Source organism: Anomaloglossus baeobatrachus, chromosome 6 (genome assembly GCF_048569485.1).
Source record: "Anomaloglossus baeobatrachus isolate aAnoBae1 chromosome 6, aAnoBae1.hap1, whole genome shotgun sequence".
In the NCBI taxonomy this organism is placed as follows: domain Eukaryota; kingdom Metazoa; phylum Chordata; class Amphibia; order Anura; family Aromobatidae; genus Anomaloglossus; species Anomaloglossus baeobatrachus.
Window position 1 is genome coordinate 524737176 of NC_134358.1, and position 19870 is coordinate 524757045.

General features: G+C 47.6%; 1 protein-coding gene across 3 annotated transcripts in view; it reads left to right on the forward strand.

Moving 5' to 3' along the window:
- The first annotated feature begins 1199 nt into the window (after nt 1-1199).
- Nucleotides 1200-19870, forward strand: part of MPP7 (MAGUK p55 scaffold protein 7) — a 534209-nt gene continuing 515538 nt past the window's right edge. For 2 of the 3 annotated variants that reach the window (XM_075315522.1, XM_075315524.1), the window contains exon 1: nt 1200-1303. The gene's annotated coding sequence lies outside the window, so the exon portion shown is untranslated. Of the gene's footprint in view, nt 1304-1332; nt 1398-19870 lie in introns of those variants that run through there. The other variant, XM_075315523.1, reaches the window with a different exon arrangement.

Here is a 19870-nt window from a genome sequence, read left to right on the forward strand (position 1 = left end):
GAGGGGCATGCTGCCAGGCACCGCAGTAGAGTTGTGTGCGTGCTGCTAGGTGCCACAGCAGAGAGGCAGCGTGCAGTGAAAGAGTATATATTTTTTTGTTTTGTTTTTCTGTTCCTATTTTTCAGAGACCAGTAGCTTTTTTTTGTATTTTTCGTAGATGGAGCTCGTTATTTTTGTTTGGAGAGTGGTAGTTTTTATGTGTCCATTTGGGGGTGTCATTAATTTCTATGCAGACAGTCCTGTCTGACCCTCAGACACTCGGAGGGCCACTTCTCCCCTTGTTTCCCGGTTTTGTCTATCTTCTTATGGCCAGATCAAAGTACTGAGCGGGGCGCAACATGCAACATAATTGCAGCAGCTGTGTGGGTACGTGCTGTGGATTAGGGGTAGACGTGGTGACTGACCCCATAAAACATTCACTATAAAACTCTATTTTGGGGTTACAAACAATGTTTTTAATATTTTTATCAGGCTCAGCTCCTGTGCCTGCACCTTTACACACTATACCCTATATGCGCCGACCGTGTGGTGGAGGGTGGAAAGGGGTTAAAATCGCACATGCAATATTGTATTGGAAAATAATCTGAGTTAATGGAAATTATAAAAAAAATCAGAACAGTCGTAATCCAGTCCTCCAGCTTTGCACAGTTGGGACGTGTGACGGAGGCAGTGACCGGCAGTCCGAGCACTGACCAATGTACGGGGCCCTCACCGGCCTCCTGTCCTGCCTCAAAATTATCAGTCTTAGCCATATATCATTCTGTGGAGGTCAGGAGACCCCCAGGTGTGTGAATTGTGCCCTACTGAGAGGGTTGGGGGACTTTCTACTCTAAATAAAGGTGCAAACTTGTCAAAGGGCTAAAAATAATCATCTGAGTTTGCAACTTTGTATCAAACATTATGCAACCAATTTAGGATGAAAGCCAAAACATGCCCCCCCCCCAAAAAAGTAAATGATTCGCGGACAAAAGCTGCAAAATTGTTCATTAAAACCACTGGTGGCCAGCTGTAGCCATATTGGATAGTCCGTCCCCCCCGCCTCAGCAGCGCACAGGGCAGGTGCGGCCAGACACCTGAGGGACCAGCGCGCTACTGGGACCGTGACGTCACCAGCGCTGCGGTTTGTACACTGTGTGGGCGTGTCCAGGCCTGGGCAGCCGTTGTGGGCGGTGCCAATCATCGGATGGGCGTGGTAATCCGGAGAGGAGGGAGTGACGCCGCGGGTGCTGGTGCCGCCCGCTCTCTGCGCTGCGGGATCCGGGATTGTGTTGTGCTCACAGCGCCCGGCGGACTCCGCGCTCCGGTAAGTGGCTACCGGGAGGAGGCTCCTGCCTGCCAGGCTGTGCGGGGGGCGGGGCGCCCGGGGCGGTGACAGGTTCCTGGCTCCGGGGATGGAGGTGAGAGAGCAGGGCAGGCAGGCGATCATGTTTACTGCATGTCAGCATATCAGAGGGGCGCACATGTCACCCTGCCCTCCGCCTCCTGATGCACGGGGGCAGGAGCCACATACACGGCGCTGTGCACGGCTGATGGTGTGCATTGTCTGCCGGTGCACGGTGCCTGCTGGGCGGATATTGTGTGCAGTATTATATATGTATTATGTGCAGTGTTATGTCTGTATATATGTGCAGTGCTATGTATGTATTGTGTGCAGTGCTATGTGTATTGTGTGCAGTGCTATGTGTGTATTGTGTGTATTATGTGCAGTGCTATGTGTGTATTGTGTGCAGTATTATATATGTATTATGTGCAGTGCTATGTGTGTATATATGTGCAGTGCTATGTATGTATTGTGTGCAGTGCTATGTGTATTGTGTGCAGTGCTATGTGTATTGTGTGTATTATGTGCAGTGCTATGTGTGTATTGTGTGCAATATTATATATGTATTATGTGCAGTGTTATGTCTGTATTATAGTCTGTATATATGTGCAGTGCTATGTATGTATTGTGTGCAGTGCTATGTGTGTATATATGTGCAGTGCTATGTGTGTATATATGTGCAGTGCTATGTGTATTGTGTGCAGTATTATATATGTATTATGTGCAGTGTTATGTCTGTATTATAGTCTGTATATATGTGGAGTGCTATGTATGTATTGTGTGCAGTGCTATGTGTGTATATATGTGCAGTGCTATGTGTATTGTGTGTATTATGTGCAGTGCTATGTCTGTATTATTGTCTGTACCATGTGCAGGGTTGTGTGTATTCTGCGCAGTGCTATGTGTTTTTTCTGTGCGGTATTCTGCGCGGTGCTGTGTACGCGTCTCCTGCGCGGTGCTGTGTACGCGTCTCCTGCGCGGTGCTGTGTACCCGTCTCCTGCGCGGTGCTGTGTACCCGTCTCCTGCGCGGTGCTGTGTACGCGTCTCCTGCGCGGTGCTGTGTACGCGTCTCCTGCGCGGTGCTGTGTACCCGTCTCCTGCGCGGTGCTGTGTACGCGTCTCCTGCGCGGTGCTGTGTACGCGTCTCCTGCGCGGTGCTGTGTACGCGTCTCCTGCGCAGGATTCTGTTATGTGCTGTACTGATGTGTAGTATTATATATGTGTGCTGACCTATACTGCTGTTGTATGTGTAGTGTATATTATGTGTAATGTAGTGTGCTGTGCTGCTCCACTGCACTGATACATGCTAAATTCTCCCAGATGTGTATTATTACGGTATTTCTGTAGATGTGTGCGGTGTTATTCCTCAGAACGTATTATCCTGTGTAGTGACATTTGTGGCTGATACATGCTATATTCTCCCAGATGTGTATTATTACGGTATTTCTGTAGATGTGTGCGGTGTTATTCCTCAGAACGTATTGTCCTATTTGACATTTGGGGCATTATTATTGGCTGTGATGTGATCCCATCGTCCGGTTTTGTGTATGGCGACCTATATGATATTACAGGTGCGAGCAGAGATTATGGGATGTCGTTGTCCGTTGTATTTGGTCAGTGATGACTGTGCTGCAGCCTGTCCGGCCTGTGCGCCACATCCTGCGTCTATAAGGGTATGTGCACACGTTGCTTTTTACCTGCTTTTTTGCTGCTTTTTCTTCTGCGCTGTTTAATGCCAAAATGGATGTGTTCTTCTATTCAAGCAAAGTCTATGGGAATTTGGGTTTCTTGTTCACACTATGTTGTTCAAAATGCTGCCTTTTTGTGGCAGAACTTTGGTCAAAAACTCAGCTTTTCAAAGAAGCAACATGTCAATTGTTTTGCCATTTGGGTTTTGCACTGCAAAGCTGAGTTTTTGACCAAAGTTCTGCCACAAAAAGGCAGCATTTTGAACAACATAGTGTGAACAAGAAACCCAAATTCCCATAGACTTTGCTTGAATAGAAGAACACATCCATTTTGGCATTAAACAGCGCAGAAGAAAAAGCAGCAAAAAAGCAGGTAAAAAGCAACGTGCGCACATACCCTTACACTTTGCCCCGTACTGAGGATAACGCGCGGTGTCTTTCTAAAGTTTTCTGCACCAGTTGTATCTCAGTACAGATATACACTGAAGATACAGGAAAGTCCGTATCTGGTGCGCCCACCATTAGCTGTACAACACATCTTCGCATAGAGTTGATCAGGTTGGTGATTGTGGCCTGTGTAATGTTGGTCCTCTCCTCTTCGATGGCTGTGAAGTTGCTGGATATGGGCAGGAACGTGAACACACTGTGGTATACACTGATCCAGAGCCTCCAAACATGCTCAATGGGTGACATGTCCAATGTGTACGTGGCCATGCAAGATCTGGGATGTTTTCAGCTTCCAGGAATTTGTACGGATCCTAAAGGTCTCATAACACATCCATCACCTCATGTTGTAGTATGATAATGACCGGCCCACGGTGTAAAGGCCCCGTCACACACAGAGATAAATCTTTGGCAGATCTGTGGTTGCTGTGAAATCATGGACATATTGTTCCATTTGTACACAGCCACAAACCTGCCACTGATTGTCCACAATTTCACTGCAACCACAGATCTGCCGCAGATTCATCTGTGTGTGACGGGGCCTTTACACCGTGGGGCCGGTCATTATCATACTACAACAGGAGGTGATGGTGGTGGATGAGGTACAACAATGGCCTCAGGATCTCATCACGGTACCTCTGTTAATTCAAAATGGCATCAATTAAATGCACCTGTGTTTGTTATCTATAAAAGATACGACTGAAAATATCATAACCCCACCGCCACCATGGGCCACATGAAAACCAGGACTCATCCATGAAGAGAAACCTCTCCAACGTGCCAGACACCATTGAATGTGAGCGTTTGCCCACTCAAGTCAGTTACGATGTCAATTTCCAGTCAGGTGAAGACCCCCGATGAGGAGGAGGAGCAGCAGAGGGGCTTCCCTGAGACGGTTCTGACAGTCTGTGCAGACATTCTTTGGTTTTGCACTGATTGTTGCAGCCGCTGTCCTGGGGCCCGGCATCAGATGATCTTGGAGGTGAAGATGCTGGATGTGGAGGTCCTGGGCTGGTGCGGTTACACGTGGTCTGTGGTTGTGAGGCCGGTTGGATTTTCTGCCAAATTCTCTGAAATAGCTTTGGAGACGATATATGGTAGAGAAATGAACATTCAATGCACAAACAGCAGCTCTGGTGACATTCCTGCAGTCAGCATGACAGTTGCTCCCTCAAAACTTTCGACATCTGTGGCCATTGTGCTGTGTGATAAAACTGCACATTTTAGAGTGGCCTTTTATTGTGGCCAGCCTAAGGGTACTGTCACACTTTAGCGACGCTCCAGCGATCCCACCAGCGATCTGACCTGGTCGGGATCGCTGGTGCGTCGCTGGTGAGCTGTCAATCAGGCAGATCTCACCAGCGACTAGTGACTAGCCCCCAGCGACGCTGCGCTTGGTAACTAAGGTAAATATCAGGTAACCAAGCGCTTGGTTACCTGATATTTACCTTGGTTACCAGCGCACACCGCTTAGCGCTGGCTCCCTGCACTCCTAGCCAGAGTACACATCGGGTTAATAAACAAACCGCTTTGCTTATTTACCCGATGTGTACTCCAGCTGCATGTGCAGGGAGCGGGGAGCCGGCACTGGCAGCCTGAGATCGGCGGACGCTAGTAACCAAGGTAAATATCGGGTAACCAAGCAAAGCCCTTCACTTGGTTACCCGATGTTTACCTTGGTTACAGCTTACCGCAGGCTGCCAGAAGCCGGCTCCCTGCACATTCAGATCGTTGCTCTCTCGCTGTCACACACAGCGATGTGTGCTTCACAGCGGGAGAGCAACGTCCAAAAAATGAACCAGCACTGTGTGTAACGAGCAGCGATTTCACAGCAGGGGCCAGATCGCTGCTCAGTGTCACACACAGCCAGATCGCTAATGAGGTCACTGCTGCGTCACAAAAACCATGACTCAGCAGCAATCTCGCTATGTAAGAAGTACCCCTAAGGCACACCTGTGGAATAATCATGCTGTCTAATCAGGATCTTGATATGTCACCCCTGTGAGGTGGATGGATCATTGTGATAAAGGAGAAATTATCACTAACACCGATTTACACAAAATTGCGAACAATATTTTCTGTACATAGAATAAGTCTTATTTTAGAGTTCACCTCATGAAAAATGGAAGTAAAAATAAAAGTGTTGTGTGTATTTTTGTTCCGTGTATATACCGCCCAGTCTGTATATAGTCGCACAGGGGCACAATGACCATCAGATCCAGCAGCACTTCAGTGACTTCTCCATATTCGTGTTAGATATTTTTGGTGACTGGTTTATGTGTTTGCTCTGGTGATGGGTAACTAGCTGTAATGTCTGCATTGGCACCAGTGTAGGCGATGTCTGCTCTTTCATTACTGACAATGTGCAATTGGCAGATATACCTCTGCTGACTGGCACTTGTGCTGCTGCTGGGTATTTCAATGCTTGTGCGGTCAGGGGTACTTGTATCATTTTTACATTTCTGTATTTAGGATATTGGTGGAATCACCCGCTGTCATTTTGGTGCATCTTCAGTGACCGGATCCACTACCGGTGAACACTTAAACATTCCGCATGTGAGAGTGGTGCGGGCATCACCTTGCATGGCACATAGGCATCATATCTGGTGTAAATACCATTTGTTTTCCTGAATCTGGCCTTGTTTTTCTCTTGTTCTTGCACTTCTCCAACACTGAGATTCCCCCTCTTCCCTGTATGTAGATTTAGATTTATTAGCCAACTGGGTGTGGTCTTCAAAGAAGACACCAACAGAGAAGAGATAACGACCACTCCCACTTGGCTGAAAAGACTAGATTTACATATAGGGAACGGGAGCTGGATTTTAAGAACAGAGAACCAATAACAACACCAGGTAAACAAATTAAATTTTATTGCTGATGAGGGATCCTCTGTGATCTATCACTGCTGCTTTCACATTCTCTTGTGTTGTTTAACTTCATAGTTGTTATATATAATTTTCTAGAGTGTGGTAATCCTTATTATTGAGATAAGACTGTGTTCACACCACTAATGCTGGACGTGCATCTTACAATAGATGTATATTGGCCAAACTGTCTGATTACAAAATGACTGGATGGGCATCTAATGTGTATGGGGGCATCATCCCGACTCCCCACAATGGTGGAGGTCAGATGGGATAAGGATTGGGCAGCAAAGGCCAAAATACACATTAGACTAAAGTCATCCAATATTGGCAGGATGGGACTACAGTCAAATGTGAATGGGGGTCTACTGACTAGATCGGAGAGAAGGATCCGACCTGTTGAATTTCTACAGCCAATCCTCCTGTTTGGTGTGGAGATAAGGTCCCACCAGAGTAGTCTATTGGCAACTCTTTCATAGAGGACACTAGCACTCTGCTGCAAGTAGGGTGACCACCTCCTTTATTTGGCATTCAACCCCCTGGTCGCTCCCCTCTTGCTCATCCGCACTGCCTCATTATACATTGCGGGAGTGGGAAGAGTTAAATTTAAAAGGAGGTTTTGGGCAAGCACCGGCTGAGAAATGTAATCATTAGGGATGATCGAATACCTCAAATATTCGGCTTCGAGAATATTTTCCGAATAGGTCGCCGCTATTCGACATAAGGGTGCTTTTCACGCTGCGACATCGCTAACGATATATCGTCGGGGTCACGTCGTTAGTGACGCACATCCGGCGACGATCAACGAGCGCACAAAACGTGAAAAATCGTTGCTCGTTGACACGTCGCTCCTTTTCCAAATATCATTGCTGCTGCAGGTACGATGTTGTTTGTCGTTCCTGCGGCAGCGCACATCGCTGTGTGTGACACCGCAGGAACGATGAACATCTCCTTACCTGCGTCCACCGGCTATGCGGAAGGAAGGAGGTGGGCGGGATGTTCCGGCCGCTCATCTCCGCCCCTCCTCTGCTATTGGACGCCTGCCGCGTGACGCCGCACGAACTGCCCCCTTAGAAAGGAGGCGGATCGCTGGCCAGAGCGACGTCACAGAGAAGGTAAGTCCGTGTGTCGGGTGTTAGTGCTGTTGTGCGTCACGGGCAGCGATTTGCCCGTGACGCACAACTGACGGGGGCGGGTATGCTCACTAGAGATATTGGTACCGATATCGCAGCGTGGAGAGTACCCTTAAGTCTGAGAAACCCGAATAACAACTATTCGGAACTCTTCGGGCTTCCCATAGACTTACATTGCACATCGAATATTCGCATAGCGGCGACCTATTTAGAAAATATTCGCGAAGCCGCATATTTGAGGTATTCGATCATCCTTAGTAATCAACACAGATGTGGCCTGGAGTGCTGCATGGAAACAAAGGACCAGAGGTAGTGAAAGCGGGGAAAATGGGGAAGCGGGGAAAATGGGGAAGCAGGTTGTTAATATAAAAACATTTTGAGGAAAAAATTATTTGGGGTATTGGACTCTCCTTTTTATTCTGAGAGAAGCTGTCACCAGATGTGTCCAACACGCTTCTTCCTATTGAAAACATATGTGAGCTCATTTGAACTGAGCGTACATGTGTATAGGAAGGTTGGGTGAGAGAGCTTTAGACAGGTAATTATATATCGTATACATATATATGTACATGTGTGCGTAGATCAGGACCGAATACGTAAAATGTGACTGTGACCTGTGCCAGGTCCTCCTCACTGTAGGTGGGATTACATGTTTGCCTTGTAACATGGCCGCCTGGTCCGCCCCGGGGTCAGGTCCGTGCCTTCTCTGCGCTGAGGTCTCCTTGTACAATCTCTTGTACTTTGGACTTTCCATACCATACGGAGAAAAGTATTCAACATCTGTTCCAGAAAGCCCCGTAGATAACTGTATACAACGCAGGGTAGTAGTGACGGCCATGATCGCCTGTCATACAGGGAAAGATTCTTTATATGTTAATAGTTTCCCCAATGCTTTTACTGTGATGATTACCGGAGTCTTTTTTTCAGATATTCCTATAAGGCTCCGTTCACATACGTGCTTCTCCAGACGTATGACGGATGTGTAGGATCTATACGTCACAAGCCCGTGCCGTATGTTGAACTACATCCTTCTGAATCTCATATACAGCCATCTATTCTTATATTTTTTTTCTTGTACTTGCGGTAAATTTTACCACAGGACATCTACATATTCAGACTTATCGAAATGTGCCGCTAGTAAGAGTAATGTAGAAAAAAATATATACATATTTTATACGTTTTTTGAGGGGGGGGGGGTAGAGACCAAAAATGCACGGTCCCAAAAAATGCTGGGTGGAAGGATAACTGTGCAGATGCCACCAGTATGGGGACTGTCAATCATATTCAGGGGGACTGATTGCATCTTCTGAACCTGGACTGGTCCTGATTTATAAGCATACAGTGAGCTGATGTATATCATTTTACTTTGTACTCAAATATATGCAATTCTGCATACAATAAAACGAAAAAAAAAATAGAGGGGACATGCCAGGTTCCCTTTAATAAAATTGCAAAAAGTCTACAATCTTCATTCATTTTCAGACCCCCTGATATACTGTTTGCAGCCTGATCCTGGTTTTAGATTTCTCTTTTGTGGGAGTGTCCCTCCCAGTAATACAGGCTGGATGTGAGCTCTGTAAATCCAGGATGCTGTTGCCTTCACTTATTTTCATGTATCAACACAGCTCTAATACTGTACTTTCATCCTTTCCTGTGCCCTCCCGGAGATATTTCCTCTTTCCAATGCATACATGTATACAGCCCCTTCTGCCTTCCTTCTGCTATCTCTAACACTGCGTGAAGGTAGGTGAGGAGCAGAGAAGCCACAGAACCAGCAGCTCGGATGGTGGTGTATGGTTTTTTGCAGAGCATTCGGCTAAGGACCTTACAAACTTTTCAGCAAGAACATGAGAGAACGTTTTTTTAACATAAAAAAAAGACTTTTGTGCTGAGATCTACATAGCCCTTAAACTCTCCTTGTGTGTTCTGTCAAATTCTGCTATCTACTCAAGAAGGATTAATAGCACTGCTCATCCTGAGCCTCCTAGTTCATGTAATATGAAGTATATGACGTTCACACAGGAGTGGAATACAGATTAATATGCTTTATTGGGTCTCTGAAAAGCCAGGTCATTACCCTGTGGATACTGTAATGGTGGCCAGCGGTGACTTGTATGATTGATCTCTGCAGGCCACTATTGTAATCTTCCAACTACTGTATTATTTATACAGAAATTCTCAGGCTTATTAACACGACCGCGTCCGATTCTTGTTTGTCAAACGTAGTGGAAAGACTGGTTGCAGATGGACTGCTTCCGTTTCTATTTTCTCACCCCTATGGGCTTAAACAGAATCTATCTGCAGGTTTTTGCTCTCTCATCTGAGAGCAGCATAATGTAGGGGCAGAGATCCTGATTCCAGCCGATGTGTGACTTACTGCGCTGTTTGCTGTCATTTTGATAAAATCAATGTTTCTCTGCTGCAGATCTAGCTGTTATACAGAGCTCATGATTATGCTGGACTACCTGCAGCACGCCAAGTAGTCCTCTAATGATGATCTACTGCTGATTAATCATTGATGTTATCAAAGCCACACTAAGTGGTACTTCTCACATAGTGAGATCGCTGCTGAGTCACAGGTTTTGTGACGTACCAGTGACCTCATCAGCGATCTCGCTGTGTGTGCCACTAAGCAGCGACCTGGCCCCTGCTGTGAAATCGCTGATCGTTACACACTGTTTTGGTTCATTTTTTGCTCGTTGGTCTCCCGCTGTGCAGCACACATCGGCGTGTTTGACTGCGGGAGACCAACGATCACAGACTGTGTGTAAGCAGCCTACGCTGGTAACCAGAGTAAATATCTGGTAACTAGGCAAAGCACTTTGTTTTGGAACCCGATGTGTACCCTGGCTACGTGTGCAGGGAGCCAGCGCTAAGCGGTGTACGCTGGTAACCAGGGTAAATATCGGGTAACCAAGCAAAGTGCTTTGCTTAGTTACCCGATATTTACCCTGGTTACCAAGCGCAGCATCGTTACAGGAGTCGCTGGTGGCTGGTGAGATCTGCCTGATTGACAGCTCACCTGCAACCATGTAGCGACGCACCAGCAATCCTGACCAGGTCGGAATCGCTGGAACATCATTTAGTGAGACTGTACCCTAAGCAGACCAGTAACTGACACATCGCTGGTATCAGGATCTCTGCTGCTCTCAGATTAGGTGGCAAAAACCTGGTGTCAGATTCCCTTTAAATGAGAGAGAGATCCGCATAAGTATTCTAGACTGAGTAAGGGAATACATTTTGCTTGTTAGCGTTTTGTCATTTTAGCTAATTATTGATAGGTAATATCGTTAAGAAGTTCTGCAGCAGCTGCGTCATTGTGGGATAGTTGGTTTCACTGTGTGAAAAAAAAAAATGGAAGTAATGAATATAATAGTATTCCCAGTGCGTCCATTCATGTACATGATGTGTGCTGGTCTCGGCTGCGGTGCACCTGCCTCCTCTCTCGGGGACGCCGGCCGTATTTACCAGCTGTATTTATATGCATCAGCGGCCGTCGGTCTCCCAGCGCCGGGCCTGTCACTCCTGTGAGCGATGTATGTATGCGCAGGCGATGTACACATTATGTAGATTACATAACGCTCTGTTTTATGTGAGGCTTGGTTTCTTTTTTTTTTTCTTCCGAGGACTAAGCAGCCTGGTTTATTATGATTGCACCCTGCGGGATTGTTACCTTCCTCTTTACTGCGTCCTTGAAATGTGCTTCAGCGTCTACCGAGAGATCCGTACACCTAGATCCAGCGCCGCCCTGCTAGAGGTGGCTGAATGTGCGCCCCCTGCTGCCAGGGAGTAATGGCTGGTGATATGGACGCGTAGGCCCTCATTCACACCTCAGGATTTCACACGTTTTTTTTTTTTTGTTTTACAGCTAAAGCGTGTAATAGTGTACGATCATGTTTACCTTTCTGCTTTTCTTTTGTCTTTTTTTTTTTTTGTTGACCAATTTTAAAAAAATAAAAAATAAAAAGACACATTTTTAATCTCATTTGATGATCAAAACTTGCCATTCAATCTCTGGCTCCGTAAATGGACGGATAGGCCTATGTTCGCACTTTGCTTTTTTTCTGCAGCAAAACCTGCTCTCTTAAAGGGAGCCTGTCACCAGTTTTTCGGCCTATAAGCTGCGGCCACCACCAGTGGGCTCTTATATACAGCATTCTAACATCCTGTATATAAGAGCCCAGGCCGCAGTGTAGAACGTGAAAATCACTTTATAATACTTACCTAACGGTCGCGCTGCGGTGGATTCTAGTCAAGTGGGCGTCTCCGTTCTCCGATGCCGCCTCTTTCGGTCATCTTCGTCCTCCTTTTGAAGCTGGGGTGCATGACGTGTCCTATATCATACACACTCGCCGGTTCCGCGCAGGCGCACTACAATGCTTTGATCTGCCCTGCTCAGGACCTCAATGACGGCGAGTGTGGATGACGTAGGATGCATCATGCACCCCGGCTACAGAAGAAGGAGGACAAACATGGCCAAAAGAGGCGGCACCGGAGCACGGAGACACCCATCTGACTAAAACCCACCGCAGCGCGACCATTAGGTGCGTATTATAAAGTGTTTTTTACGTTCTACAGAGTGGTCTGTGCTCTTATATACAGCATGTTGGAATATGGAAGTGGAAGATAATATGGATGAGCAGACGTGTGGATGTTTGGTTTGGCGCGTCCAGCCGGGCTTTACGTAAAATTCGATTTGGACCCTATCCCCAATGGTAGTCACTAAATGGGCAGTTCAGGTCTCCACACATCTCTAGTCCTGACAGATCTCCAGTGGAAGGAAGGCGAAACCTAAGATTTCCATGCACATTATGTGACGCCCTGGGCAAGCCAGGGGTCACAGGTAACTACATCACCACACCCTACACCCCGGATAGGCACATCAAAGCTAGACCAGAAATCCTTGTTGCCTTCCTCCAGGGGCTGATGTCCACACCAGGGGGTGGGCCAGGCGGTTGGTCTCCACCCACCGAGGAGTTCACAGTCCTGGAGGCAGGAAAACCAGGCAGACGAGTTTGAGAGGAGAAAGTGGAAGGAGTTAAGCTAGGAAAGTGAAGGAGTAAACAGATTAGTTGTGGAGGTTGAAGTAGAAGGAGTGAAGTAGTAAAAGAGCAGCCTGAAGTTGGTCCGGGTGTGTGGCCCGGACGGAGACAGCAAGGTTAGCAGACGGCGGTGACCGTCTGCAGGAGTGGCCGATCAGAGTTGCCGAAAGGACCGTGGATGGGTGGTGGCCCGGCGGTACCGGAGCGGTACACAAAGTGAGGTCAGCACCATTGGCAGGGGCCTTTCGGATCCCGGCAAGGCTTGGAGTCGCCGTAATTTGCCAAATCCGTCAGTGAAGGGGACCTCCGGGTCTCCAAACAACCAAGTCCCGATTGAAGGCAAAAGTCCAACCGTGTGGGAGAGACACCGCCACCGCCAAGGCACCAGTTTCTCAGGGCCAGCGCCTGCGGGCAAAGAAGGGGCTCCTCCGGCCCATATCCAAGCCGGGGAGCGGGTTACCGGTGGGAACCCATCGGTACCAACCGAAGTACTAGGTGCAGGGAAAGAGACAGTCACCGTTAACTACCGGGGAAAAGCAACAGCAGCCGTCCGTGGGAACCGTCTTTCCAGCCGTGTGTTTTACCGTGAACTGTGTCAACGACTCATGCTGAGTGAGTACCACAGTGCCGTATGGCACAGCGCTGCCCCCGCGTCCCTGCACCTCTCCAGGCCCCATAACCCGCCTGACACTCTGTCCAACCCCTTCACCGGGCCCCGGGACCATCAACCCCCTACCCACGGAGGGGAGGACTAACAACTTAGCTGCTCCAGTCACCGCTCCCGGGATCCCCGTTCAGAGCAGCGGTGGTGTCACTACAATCACCACAACCGTGGGTGGCGTCACGGACAATCACCAAATCCCCCACCACCAAAACAACAACCCCCCTTTCACTCACGGGCGAGGAGCGCCGCTCGAGTCCCCGGGATCCGGCCCATCGCTCGAGCCACCAAGCAGCAGAGCAGCGGCGGCCGGACCCGAGCAGTGGGAGAGCGCAGCGTTGCCACCCTCCTCCCCGCCCGCGACAATTAGGTTGCTGGTTGTTTGAACGTGCTAGCAGGACAGCTGAGTTTCTTCATACATATGCATGCTCAGCTCATCTAAGCGTGCATGTGGTCTCTGTAGGAAGAAGGTAAGATGAGGGCTTATCTCCCTAAGAATAAAAGCTGCTCCCAGTTGATCTGCTCGATCCTTATCCCCCACTTCTGTTATTGGAGGAAGGTCAAGATGTCCTCAAACGCATCATCCCATCGGCAGATACTGCAGAAGTCAGCGGTCTTAACTAGTGTTGAGCGGACCCGAACTTTAAAAGTCCGGATCCGCGCGGTTTCAGTGTCCGATCCGGGTCCGACTTGGACCCGGGAATCTGGCTGCACGATCCGGATCCGTTTTTTTTTCTCTATTCTCTCGATCTCTCTCTATCCGCTCCCCATTGACATACATGGGTCCGGATCGGATCTGGACTTCTTTGACAACCCGCGACGGATCCGCCGGACCCGGATTATTGACAATCCGCTCATTTTTAGTCTTAACCAAACTTCATCTGAGTATGGCCAGCTTAAAGAGGTTGTCCAGAAAACAAAACATGGCTAATTTTTTTTCCAAAAACAGCACCACACCTATCTATATGGCTTTATTAAAATGAATGGGGACAGGGTGCAACTATTTTTGGAGGAAACCAGCCATTATTTCTAAGCAAGGACAGAATATTTCCTAAAGATTTTTTACAGTTGTGGCACCAGTCTTTCAATAAGGTCAAGTTCATACTTCCAATATTCACAGGCCTAGAGGACCGCATTGTAAGGATCGGACGGGGGTAAGCCATTAAGTTCCGCATTGACAGGATCGGATGCTGGTATGCCGTTGAGTTGGGGTCGTCCGGCCCTGACCTCGCAGTCCAGACTTGGATCGGGAATGTTGGAAGTGTGAAACGTCTTCAAATATATGTATTGTGCTGGAAGATAGCAGAGACATATACAGTAGAGATGAGAATCCTGGCCAGCATGCACATACATGATGATTCTGTAATTGTGTGTAATGGAAGCCCGTTTCCCTGCGCAGTGGCTCCCGTTGGTGCACGTTGTGCCAGATGAGCTCATGTTTTCTGGGTCGTGCCAACCTTCCATTCATAAATAAATAAAAAGTGCAGCTATTAGCCGATCTGCAGCTGATACTGGTACCCCGCTGTGATCGCTGCAGGAAGAGCTCCGCACTCAGAGCCGGAGTTTCCATTGTTTTCGTAAGCAAATGTTAAGATAACAATTGTGCTGTGATCAGACGTTATTGCTGGACCGTCTGGTTCTGATTTATTCCATATTCTGCGGTGTGTTGGCCGCATTGCCTGTACACGGTGCAGCCTACTAATGTCACGGTGCAATGTAGTGGGAACAGCATTTGCAGAACAGTGCCGTCACTACCTGAAGCCTCACCGTCCTCGTGAAGGAAACATTCTTATAGTAGTAGCTCCTTTAGATGCTATTAAGGCTATGTGCGCACGTTGCGTTCTGCCGGAACAAGTATTCTGCAGCGTTTTGTCAATGCATGTGCATTTCAAAACGCAGCCAAAAAGCTGTGTTTAGGATATATTGTGAATGCAGAATTCATGCGCTCTGGATGCTTGCTCTGCCATAGACAGAGGGAAAGGCATCCAAAGCGCAAAAAAAAAGAAGTGACATGTTGCTTTTTTGAACGCATCGATTTTGTCAAAAATTTGGCATCCAAAATGCTGCGTTTAAAAACTCAACATGCGCATGGAATTTGCTAAATTCTCCTAGACTTTCCTGGGGACGCAGAACGCATACGTTTACGCTGCAGTTTAAAACGCTGCATAAACTCATGAAAAAACGCAACGTGTGCACATAGGATAATGCTGCTGTGATCACAGGACTTAGGGGTACTTCTCACATAGCGAGATCGCTGCTGAGTCAGGTTTTGTGACATACCAGTGACCTCATCAGCGATCTGGCCCCTGCTGTGAAATCGCTGATCGTTACACACAGTGCTGGTTCATTTTTTTGTTCGTTGCTCTCCCGCTGTGAAGCACACATCGCTGTGTTTGACAGCGAGAGAGCAACGATCTGAATGTGCAGGGAGCAGGGAGCCGGCGTCTGGAAGCTGCGGACGCTGGTAACCAAGGTACACATCGGGTAACTAAGCGAAGCGCTTTGCTTGGTTACCCAATATTTACCTTGGTTACCAGCGTCCACAGCTTTTAGACGCACACATATCCAAGGTACACATAGGGTAACTATGCTTTGCTTAGTAACCCGATGTGTACCCTGGTTACGAGTGCAGGGAGCCAGCACTAAGCGGTGTGCGCTGGTAATCAGGGTAAATATCGGGTAACCAAGCAAAGCATTTTGCTTAGTTACCCGATGTTTACCTTGGTTACCAAGCGCAGCATCGTTTCCACAAGTCGCTGGTGGCTGGTCACTGGTGAGATCTGCCTGATTGACAGCTCACCAGCGACCATGTAGCGACGCACCAGCGATCCTGACCAGGTTATATCGTGGTCGGAATGGCTGGTACGTCGTTTAGTGAGACGGTACCCTTAGAAAGTTCTAAATATCTTTTTTCCTTTTAGTCCAGATTACAGCTGATTGATGGGGGTCAAGGGGCCTTTCTAACATGCAATGTCTGAATTGTATATATACAGGACTACAATGTCCACCAAACTGACACTGACATGGGAAGATTTTATTTTTCTTGTTTTGTACTTGGCTTAAATGTCCATTTGTTGAGAGTGAACATAAAGTGTGTGAAGACGTACAACCCCCTATAGGACCGCCGTCACTGTGCTCACAATAGAGGACGAGACCTCGGACTGGTTGTTCTCATGTTAATTCTGCACTTTGCAAAATCCTCTAATTCTTCTACTTTAAAGGGAACCAACCAGCAGGATTTTCATATATAAAGTAAAGCCAGTGCTATCCTGGCTCTAGGATGCTGAATGGAAGCATAGCTTTTGTTCTGAGATTGGAGGTTTTATTTAAAAAATATGTGCAAGTAAAGCTCCAGCAATGCACTGCTATTTGATTGACAGGTGCAACAGGAGGAGAATGTCAGTCAGGTTTTGCTATCTATTCCCGCCCATCTGTCTCCCTGAGCTGGAATTAATGTCTATAATGGCAACAAAGGGAGGAAGGCCAGGCAGGCAGACGGGTGGGAATAGATAGCAAGAGCCGACCTACATATTGCCTCCCCTGTTGCACCTGTCAGTCAAATAGTTCATTGCTAGAACTTTACTTACACATATTTCTGAAATAAAACCTCCAATCTCAGAACTGAAGCTTTGCTTACACTCTGCATCCTAGAGACAGTATAGCACCAGCTTTACTTTATATATGAAAATCCTGCTGGTTGGTTCCCTTTAATGTCAGCTCCAACCTTGCTCTGCAGATCCAAGTGTGAGCGTTTATGGGGAGGTTGTAACAGATCATTGTGGGTGAAATGTTCATTTACCCCCCCACCCCCAGCTGTCTAATGTGACGGTCTAATGCTGACAGCATATTCCTAGGATCTGATTGATGGGCGTCTGACATCTGCGACCTCCATGATCCTGAGAAAAAAGAAATGTTTGGCTTCTTCAGTGCTAAATTTCCTCTGACCCTCGCCTACCCTCCTTATCCAACTAAGCTCCCGGCCCCCCAGCTGTGCAGGGGACTGGAGCTGGGACCCATCCACTGGAGTAGAACGGCGCTGCTCTGGGTGGTGGCCACACCCTTGTGTGTCACCCAGGGATATGGGGTACTCGGTCCCGGGCGGTGTATATCTGGGGAATGTCACTCTGGTGGCCGTTGCCCGGTACCGTGCCCTGGCCTTTTTTAGGGGGATATTTACAGGGGATTAGAGTAATGTTCACTTGTGACGCCACCACTTGCGGTCTTGCGGCTATGTGTATGTTCCACTGCTGTCCGCCTGACGGTAGCGTGAACCCTGTGGGATTGGAGACTCTGGTCCTGTCCTCGGTTCTCCCTTTGCTACTGAGCTTTCAGATCATTAGGGTCAGCAAGGTCCTTGATGGTCCACTTGCTGTGCAGGTGTTAACAAGCCGGCCTGGAGCTTCTGCTTGTCCTAGGGTCCTGTACCCCGTCGGTGCATACTTCTGGGAGTACTCCACCAGCAACTAACCTCCTGAGCACCAGGTCACTGCTCACTACCGGACAGTCCCTTCCCGTTCACCTTCACTTCTTCACCTCCACTGTCTTACTACTACTGTCTTCTGTCCACAGTCCGCCCTTCCCACCTGGTCAACTAGTGGACTGGACGGGCTCCACCTCTAGGTGGCCATCCATTGGTCCCACCCTAGCTGGGTACCATAGTATGGGGGAATGTTAGGGAAAAACTGGGATTGTGTAGTGTTTGTGTGGTACCAGCACTGGGTTTCCGGGTCCCTAAGGGGGTAGGCCCTGCATCCCGGTGGGGATGCAGTACCTTGTAGCTCCCTGATGGCTTCAGGGGTGCTACACAAACATTGAAGGGTATGGGGTAGTGTTCTCACCAATCATTAAAGGGGTTTTCTCACTAACAAAGTTAATGTTAAAGTGGATTTTAATTAATAGATCTTGGAATAATAAGTTCCACAATTGGATGTTTTAATTTTTTTTTTTTTTTCCTGTGCGGGTATCTTATATAGGTGTCCCTGCTATGTGCTGTGTAATGGCAGTGTCTGACCGTACATGAACATTGTCTGATCACACCACATCTCCTGAGCAGGGGAAGACGCACAAGGGGGTATACAGATAGCGCAGCATGGGATTCTTTTTGTGAGGTAAAGCATTTTCCTGTCAGTTTTTTTTTTTTTTTTAAATGTTTTATCTCAAAGAAAGGAATTATTTTAGATCCCGTGCTGTAATATTTGTATATTCTCTTTTACATCCTCCCCTGCTCAGGAGATGTGGTATGATCAGACCATGTCCCTGTAGGGTCAGACACGGTCATTACACAGCACATAGCAGGGACACATATATAAGATTATCTCAGCACAGGAACATTTTTTTTTTAAACACATCCAATTGTGGAAATTATTATTAGTCCAAGATCTATTGATAAAAATGTACTTTGTGGGAAAATCCCTTTTAAGTTATGGCATAGTTTACCAAAATGCAACCTATTTTAAAGATGACTCCTCAGCTTATTAAAGGGAACCTGTCACAACTTTTTTGGCCTGTGCTGTGGTCACCACCACCGGGCTCTTATATACAGCATTCTAAAATGCTGTATATAAGAGCCCAGGCCGCTGTGAGAACATAAAAAACACTTTATAATACTTGCCTAACGGTCGCACGGTGGGCCATATGGGCGTCTCCATTGCCGGCGCCGCCTCTTTTGGCCATCTTTGTTCTTCTTCTCTAGCCGCGGCATTCTGGTCCTGAGCAGGGCAGATCAAAGTATTGTAGTGCGCCTGCGCGGGACCGGCGAGTGTGTATGACGTAGACGCGCCATGCACACAGGCTTCAGAAAGAGGACGAAGATGGCCGAAATAGGAGGCGCCGGCACCGGAGAACTGAGACGCCCATATGGCCAACCGAGCGACCGTTGGGTTAGTATTATAAAGTGTTTGTTATACCCCCGGCCTGGGCTCTTATATACAGTATTCTAACATGCTGTATATAAGAGCCCGGTGGTGGTGGCTGCAGCTTATAGGCCAAAAAAGTGGTGACAGGTTCCCTTTAATAGGGTCCCTTTTCTTTGCTCTTATTTAATTCTAGCTGCTCCCCTGAGTATTCTCTTTTTCATTTTATTTGGTCTTTTTGTAGTCGGTGATATGGACCATTTTCTTGCGTTAATTTTTATGGCCTTTACAGAGAGGTGTGGCTCACAGGATAATGATGCAGAGCAGACTAAAGACACCCCCCTAGAAAACCCTGTGAGCGCCGCACCCTTGGAAAGACCACAATAATTAGCACTAAATAAAAAGGCCCATATCTGTAGAACAGTATGGTAAAGGCAAATGTAATACACAGGGGAGAAGCGGGAATAAAATGGGTGTAAAAACTCATCACTTTTCACCTGGTGACAAGTCGTCTTTAAATCAGTTTTAGAAGTTTGTCCTAAATATGCACGGTTTAAAAAATCTGATAAAAGAGGAGAATCTTTCTGTCCAAAATAATGTCTGGCATCACCTAGGCTTAGTGTCTAAAGCATTTAGTAATGTATACATCCACCTAATGAGTTGAGTTTTGGTGAACACATACCTTTTTAGGCCGGAGTCACACTCACGAGAGACTCGCATCACCCGGCACGGCCACACACTCTCTCCTGACAGGAGCGGGTTGGCTGCATGTATTTCTATACAGCTGAGACAATCCTGTCAGGAGAGTGTGCGGCCGTGCCGGGTGATGCGAGTCTCTCTCAAGTGTGACTCCGGCCTTACTCT